Source organism: Ursus americanus, chromosome 6 (assembly GCF_024610735.1).
Source record: "Ursus americanus isolate L20-20 chromosome 6, mUrsAme1.1.p, whole genome shotgun sequence".
Classification (NCBI taxonomy): domain Eukaryota; kingdom Metazoa; phylum Chordata; class Mammalia; order Carnivora; family Ursidae; genus Ursus; species Ursus americanus.
Genome location: NC_142132.1, coordinates 65,342,841 through 65,350,340, shown reverse-complemented (window position 1 = coordinate 65,350,340; position 7,500 = coordinate 65,342,841). Strand labels below are relative to the sequence as shown.

At 70.4% G+C, this 7,500-nt stretch overlaps 4 non-coding genes across 4 annotated transcripts; all 4 read left to right on the top strand.

Moving 5' to 3' along the window:
- Nucleotides 1–164: 164 nt before the first annotated feature.
- On the top strand, nucleotides 165–283 carry LOC148109947 (5S ribosomal RNA). The gene has a single exon (XR_015724996.1). It is a non-coding gene; the product is annotated as a 5S ribosomal RNA (ribosomal RNA).
- Nucleotides 284–2,207: 1,924 nt separating this feature from the next.
- On the top strand, nucleotides 2,208–2,326 carry LOC148109946 (5S ribosomal RNA). Its single transcript, XR_015724995.1, has one exon. It is a non-coding gene; the product is annotated as a 5S ribosomal RNA (ribosomal RNA).
- Nucleotides 2,327–4,246: 1,920 nt separating this feature from the next.
- On the top strand, nucleotides 4,247–4,365 carry LOC148109945 (5S ribosomal RNA). The gene has a single exon (XR_015724994.1). It is a non-coding gene; the product is annotated as a 5S ribosomal RNA (ribosomal RNA).
- Nucleotides 4,366–6,293: 1,928 nt separating this feature from the next.
- LOC148109944 (5S ribosomal RNA) lies at nucleotides 6,294–6,412 on the top strand. Its single transcript, XR_015724993.1, has one exon. It is a non-coding gene; the product is annotated as a 5S ribosomal RNA (ribosomal RNA).
- Nucleotides 6,413–7,500: the final 1,088 nt, after the last annotated feature.

Genomic DNA, 7,500 nt, shown 5'->3' with positions numbered 1-7,500 from the left:
GGCAGGCAGGCAGGCAGGCAGGCAGGCACCAGGCACAGGCCAGGCGAGGAGGGCTGACAATCGCTCGGCAGGGGCTGGGCTGGGGCTGGGGCTGGGGCTGGGGCTGGGGCTGGGGCTGGGAGGGGCGGAGCAGGCTCTTGGGGCACCGAGCGGCAGCCACAGGCGTCTACGGCCATACCACCCTGAACGCGCCCGATCTCGTCTGATCTCGGAAGCTAAGCAGGGTCGGGCCTGGTTAGTACTTGGATGGGAGACCGCCTGGGAATACCGGGTGCTGTAGGCTTTTCTCCTTTTCTTTTCCTTTCCTTGCCCTTCGCCCTCCCTTCCACTCCCTCTGCCGCCAGCGGCCCGCCCCCCCAACCTTGCCCAACCCGGCTCCATTCAAACCCCACGTGCCCCCACCTCACCACAGGCCATGCGTGGTGGGCCCGACCCACTCGCCACACGCCACACGCCACACGCGCAGCGCAACGCGGAACCCTGGCCCTCTGCGGGTGCCCGTGGCACAGCCAGGCGCCCACAGCCCAGCCCTTCCACCTCCAAGCCCCAGGAACGCCCACAGCCTATCCCGGGGTGCGGGCTGGGGGCTGGTGTGCAGGGCGGTGGGCGCTCAGGGGGCGGCGCGAGCGGAGGCGGAGGCGGCGGAGGGGGGTGGAGGGAAAGCGGCCCGGGCGAGAGGAACCGCGGGAGCCCCGGGCGGGCCGTGACCCCGCCTCTGCAGGCGTGCGCTCCCTGGGTTCTCGGCCTCCTCCCTGCCTCCGGGCCCTCTCCTCTCCCGAGCCCCTAGCAGTTCGCTTGGGCCGCCCGCCCACCGCAGCGCCCCGGGCCAACCGCCTGCCGGCCCCGCCTCCTGCCTGGGCCCGCCTACACCTTCTCCCCACCAGCCCTGGGCTGCGCTCCCGCCAGAAGGGCATGGCCCTCCTTCGCACCGGTCACCGTCCCTTTGCCCCTGGGCCCGGGCGTCCGTGCTCCGTGCGCACAGGACACGAGATGGCCAACCGCCCGGGGCCTCAGGCCCCGTGGGCACCCGACTCCGCGCCCCGTCTCAGCGGAACAGCGAGGCTCGCTCCCTCAGCGAGACCCCGGGGCGCCCCGCACCACGGCCACAAGGGCCACCAGAAAATAAAGGACGGGGCAAAAGAAAGAATGCCTCGCACGCCCCCACGCCAGAGGGGTGCTGGGCAGGAATGGCCGCCCATCGGGATTCCCGCCACCTGGGCTGCAAGTCCTCGGGCTCCGAGGGAGGGCTCCTATGGCAGCTCCAGGGCGCGGCCGCCTTGCCCAAAGCGCGCCCAAGCGCGACCGCCCTCCCGTGGGCTAGCTGCCGCGCCCACACAGCGTCCTGTGTGTCCCTGTGTGTGGGTGTGTGTCACCTGTGTGCACCTGGGTCTCTGTCCCTGTCCCCGTCCGCATCCGGGTCGGGGTCTGCGTGTCTGTGCTGGGGTGTGAGAGGGTCTGTGTGTTGGATAATCTAATCTCTCTCTCTCTTTCTCTCTGTCACACACACAGACACACACACACACACACACAGAGACACACAGACACACACACACACACACACACACACACTCTGTCCCTCCCCGTCTCTCCCGTCCAGTGTGTCCCCTAAGTGTTCCCCCACTCCGTGTCTCTCTGTCTTTCCCTGTGTGTCTGTGTGTCTGCGTATTGCGAGCCGGCCCCTGGTGTCTCTCGATCAGGTCCTGGTGTCGCTGGGTGGGGAGGGGAAGGGTGGCGGAGGAAGGGCCACGGGGTTGGGATGGTGATGATGGTCTGTGGTGGCGCCCGAGGCTTCCGGTGGGCTTTGAGCCCGGCGGCGGGGAGAGGAGGAAAGGCCAGTGGGCGGGTTGTGCTCCCCGCGGAGGGCGGGGGGGTTGGGGGGCGCTCTGAGAACACCTCGGGCCTCGCCCCCGGCGCCCCGACCCACCCCGTTGCCATCCCGGGAGCCAAGCGGCGGCGCGGCAGGAGAGTCCCGGGACGGGAGAGCGCGCGGACTTCCGCGGCTCCAGGGTGCCGGAGGCATCTTGTCCCCTGGGCGTGCTGGCAGGCAGGCAGGCAGGCAGGCAGGCAGGCACCAGGCACAGGCCAGGCGAGGAGGGCTGACAATCGCTCGGCAGGGGCTGGGCTGGGGCTGGGGCTGGGGCTGGGGCTGGGGCTGGGGCTGGGAGGGGCGGAGCAGGCTCTTGGGGCACCGAGCGGCAGCCACAGGCGTCTACGGCCATACCACCCTGAACGCGCCCGATCTCGTCTGATCTCGGAAGCTAAGCAGGGTCGGGCCTGGTTAGTACTTGGATGGGAGACCGCCTGGGAATACCGGGTGCTGTAGGCTTTTCTCCTTTTCTTTTCCTTTCCTTGCCCTTCGCCCTCCCTTCCACTCCCTCTGCCGCCAGCGGCCCGCCCCCCCAACCTTGCCCAACCCGGCTCCATTCAAACCCCACGTGCCCCCACCTCACCACAGGCCATGCGTGGTGGGCCCGACCCGCTCGCCACACGCCACACGCCACACGCGCAGCGCAACGCGGAACCCTGGCCCTCTGCGGGTGCCCGTGGCACAGCCAGGCGCCCACAGCCCAGCGCTTCCACCTCCAAGCCCCAGGAACGCCCACAGCCTATCCCGGGGTGCGGGCTGGGGGCTGGTGTGCAGGGCGGTGGGCGCTCAGGGGGCGGCGCGAGCGGAGGCGGAGGCGGCGGAGGGGGGTGGAGGGAAAGCGGCCCGGGCGAGAGGAACCGCGGGAGCCCCGGGCGGGCCGTGACACCGCCTCTGCAGGCGTGCGCTCCCTGGGTTCTCGGCCTCCTCCCTGCCTCCGGGCCCTCTCCTCTCCCGAGCCCCTAGCAGTTCGCTTGGGCCGCCCGCCCACCGCAGCGCCCCGGGCCAACCGCCTGCCGGCCCCGCCTCCTGCCTGGGCCCGCCTACACCTTCTCCCCACCAGCCCTGGGCTGCGCTCCCGCCAGAAGGGCATGGCCCTCCTTCGCACCGGTCACCGTCCCTTTGCCCCTGGGCCCGGGCGTCCGTGCTCCGTGCGCACAGGACACGAGATGGCCAACCGCCCGGGGCCTCAGGCCCCGTGGGCACCCGACTCCGCGCCCCGTCTCAGCGGAACAGCGAGGCTCGCTCCCTCAGCGAGACCCCGGGGCGCCCCGCACCACGGCCACAAGGGCCACCAGAAAATAAAGGACGGGGCAAAAGAAAGAATGCCTCGCACGCCCCCACGCCAGAGGGGTGCTGGGCAGGAATGGCCGCCCATCGGGATTCCCGCCACCTGGGCTGCAAGTCCTCGGGCTCCGAGGGAGGGCTCCTATGGCAGCTCCAGGGCGCGGCCGCCTTGCCCAAAGCGCGCCCAAGCGCGACCGCCCTCCCGTGGGCTAGCTGCCGCGCCCACACAGCGTCCTGTGTGTCCCTGTGTGTGGGTGTGTGTCACCTGTGTGCACCTGGGTCTCTGTCCCTGTCCCCGTCCGCATCCGGGTCGGGGTCTGCGTGTCTGTGCTGGGGTGTGAGAGGGTCTGTGTGTTGGATAATCTAATCTCTCTCTCTCTTTCTCTCTGTCACACACACAGACACACACACACACACACACAGAGACACACAGACACACACACACACACACACACACACACTCTGTCCCTCCCCGTCTCTCCCGTCCAGTGTGTCCCCTAAGTGTTCCCCCACTCCGTGTCTCTCTGTCTTTCCCTGTGTGTCTGTGTGTCTGCGTATTGCGAGCCGGCCCCTGGTGTCTCTCGATCAGGTCCTGGTGTCGCTGGGTGGGGAGGGGAAGGGTGGCGGAGGAAGGGCCACGGGGTTGGGATGGTGATGATGGTCTGTGGTGGCGCCCGAGGCTTCCGGTGGGCTTTGAGCCCGGCGGCGGGGAGAGGAGGAAAGGCCAGTGGGCGGGTTGTGCTCCCCGCGGAGGGCGGGGGGGTTGGGGGGCGCTCTGAGAACACCTCGGGCCTCGCCCCCGGCGCCCCGACCCACCCCGTTGCCATCCCGGGAGCCAAGCGGCGGCGCGGCAGGAGAGTCCCGGGACGGGAGAGCGCGCGGACTTCCGCGGCTCCAGGGTGCCGGAGGCATCTTGTCCCCTGGGCGTGCTGGCAGGCAGGCAGGCAGGCAGGCAGGCACCAGGCACAGGCCAGGCGAGGAGGGCTGACAATCGCTCGGCAGGGGCTGGGCTGGGGCTGGGGCTGGGGCTGGGGCTGGGGCTGGGGCTGGGAGGGGCGGAGCAGGCTCTTGGGGCACCGAGCGGCAGCCACAGGCGTCTACGGCCATACCACCCTGAACGCGCCCGATCTCGTCTGATCTCGGAAGCTAAGCAGGGTCGGGCCTGGTTAGTACTTGGATGGGAGACCGCCTGGGAATACCGGGTGCTGTAGGCTTTTCTCCTTTTCTTTTCCTTTCCTTGCCCTTCGCCCTCCCTTCCACTCCCTCTGCCGCCAGCGGCCCGCCCCCCCAACCTTGCCCAACCCGGCTCCATTCAAACCCCACGTGCCCCCACCTCACCACAGGCCATGCGTGGTGGGCCCGACCCGCTCGCCACACGCCACACGCCACACGCGCAGCGCAACGCGGAACCCTGGCCCTCTGCGGGTGCCCGTGGCACAGCCAGGCGCCCACAGCCCAGCGCTTCCACCTCCAAGCCCCAGGAACGCCCACAGCCTATCCCGGGGTGCGGGCTGGGGGCTGGTGTGCAGGGCGGTGGGCGCTCAGGGGGCGGCGCGAGCGGAGGCGGAGGCGGCGGAGGGGGGTGGAGGGAAAGCGGCCCGGGTGAGAGGAACCGCGGGAGCCCCGGGCGGGCCGTGACCCCGCCTCTGCAGGCGTGCGCTCCCTGGGTTCTCGGCCTCCTCCCTGCCTCCGGGCCCTCTCCTCTCCCGAGCCCCTAGCAGTTCGCTTGGGCCGCCCGCCCACCGCAGCGCCCCGGGCCAACCGCCTGCCGGCCCCGCCTCCTGCCTGGGCCCGCCTACACCTTCTCCCCACCAGCCCTGGGCTGCGCTCCCGCCAGAAGGGCATGGCCCTCCTTCGCACCGGTCACCGTCCCTTTGCCCCTGGGCCCGGGCGTCCGTGCTCCGTGCGCACAGGACACGAGATGGCCAACCGCCCGGGGCCTCAGGCCCCGTGGGCACCCGACTCCGCGCCCCGTCTCAGCGGAACAGCGAGGCTCGCTCCCTCAGCGAGACCCCGGGGCGCCCCGCACCACGGCCACAAGGGCCACCAGAAAATAAAGGACGGGGCAAAAGAAAGAATGCCTCGCACGCCCCCACGCCAGAGGGGTGCTGGGCAGGAATGGCCGCCCATCGGGATTCCCGCCACCTGGGCTGCAAGTCCTCGGGCTCCGAGGGAGGGCTCCTATGGCAGCTCCAGGGCGCGGCCGCCTTGCCCAAAGCGCGCCCAAGCGCGACCGCCCTCCCGTGGGCTAGCTGCCGCGCCCACACAGCGTCCTGTGTGTCCCTGTGTGTGGGTGTGTGTCACCTGTGTGCACCTGGGTCTCTGTCCCTGTCCCCGTCCGCATCCGGGTCGGGGTCTGCGTGTCTGTGCTGGGGTGTGAGAGGGTCTGTGTGTTGGATAATCTAATCTCTCTCTCTCTTTCTCTCTGTCACACACACAGACACACACACACACACACAGAGACACACAGACACACACACACACACACACACACACACACACACACACACTCTGTCCCTCCCCGTCTCTCCCGTCCAGTGTGTCCCCTAAGTGTTCCCCCACTCCGTGTCTCTCTGTCTTTCCCTGTGTGTCTGTGTGTCTGCGTATTGCGAGCCGGCCCCTGGTGTCTCTCGATCAGGTCCTGGTGTCGCTGGGTGGGGAGGGGAAGGGTGGCGGAGGAAGGGCCACGGGGTTGGGATGGTGATGATGGTCTGTGGTGGCGCCCGAGGCTTCCGGTGGGCTTTGAGCCCGGCGGCGGGGAGAGGAGGAAAGGCCAGTGGGCGGGTTGTGCTCCCCGCGGAGGGCGGGGGGGTTGGGGGGCGCTCTGAGAACACCTCGGGCCTCGCCCCCGGCGCCCCGACCCACCCCGTTGCCATCCCGGGAGCCAAGCGGCGGCGTGGCAGGAGAGTCCCGGGACGGGAGAGCGCGCGGACTTCCGCGGCTCCAGGGTGCCGGAGGCATCTTGTCCCCTGGGCGTGCTGGCAGGCAGGCAGGCAGGCAGGCAGGCAGGCACCAGGCACAGGCCAGGCGAGGAGGGCTGACAATCGCTCGGCAGGGGCTGGGCTGGGGCTGGGGCTGGGGCTGGGGCTGGGGCTGGGAGGGGCGGAGCAGGCTCTTGGGGCACCGAGCGGCAGCCACAGGCGTCTACGGCCATACCACCCTGAACGCGCCCGATCTCGTCTGATCTCGGAAGCTAAGCAGGGTCGGGCCTGGTTAGTACTTGGATGGGAGACCGCCTGGGAATACCGGGTGCTGTAGGCTTTTCTCCTTTTCTTTTCCTTTCCTTGCCCTTCGCCCTCCCTTCCACTCCCTCTGCCGCCAGCGGCCCGCCCCCCCAACCTTGCCCAACCCGGCTCCATTCAAACCCCACGTGCCCCCACCTCACCACAGGCCATGCGTGGTGGGCCCGACCCGCTCGCCACACGCCACACGCCACACGCGCAGCGCAACGCGGAACCCTGGCCCTCTGCGGGTGCCCGTGGCACAGCCAGGCGCCCACAGCCCAGCGCTTCCACCTCCAAGCCCCAGGAACGCCCACAGCCTATCCCGGGGTGCGGGCTGGGGGCTGGTGTGCAGGGCGGTGGGCGCTCAGGGGGCGGCGCGAGCGGAGGCGGAGGCGGCGGAGGGGGGTGGAGGGAAAGCGGCCCGGGCGAGAGGAACCGCGGGAGCCCCGGGCGGGCCGTGACCCCGCCTCTGCAGGCGTGCGCTCCCTGGGTTCTCGGCCTCCTCCCTGCCTCCGGGCCCTCTCCTCTCCCGAGCCCCTAGCAGTTCGCTTGGGCCGCCCGCCCACCGCAGCGCCCCGGGCCAACCGCCTGCCGGCCCCGCCTCCTGCCTGGGCCCGCCTACACCTTCTCCCCACCAGCCCTGGGCTGCGCTCCCGCCAGAAGGGCATGGCCCTCCTTCGCACCGGTCACCGTCCCTTTGCCCCTGGGCCCGGGCGTCCGTGCTCCGTGCGCACAGGACACGAGATGGCCAACCGCCCGGGGCCTCAGGCCCCGTGGGCACCCGACTCCGCGCCCCGTCTCAGCGGAACAGCGAGGCTCGCTCCCTCAGCGAGACCCCGGGGCGCCCCGCACCACGGCCACAAGGGCCACCAGAAAATAAAGGACGGGGCAAAAGAAAGAATGCCTCGCACGCCCCCACGCCAGAGGGGTGCTGGGCAGGAATGGCCGCCCATCGGGATTCCCGCCACCTGGGCTGCAAGTCCTCGGGCTCCGAGGGAGGGCTCCTATGGCAGCTCCAGGGCGCGGCCGCCTTGCCCAAAGCGCGCCCAAGCGCGACCGCCCTCCCGTGGGCTAGCTGCCGCGCCCACACAGCGTCCTGTGTGTCCCTGTGTGTGGGTGTGTGTC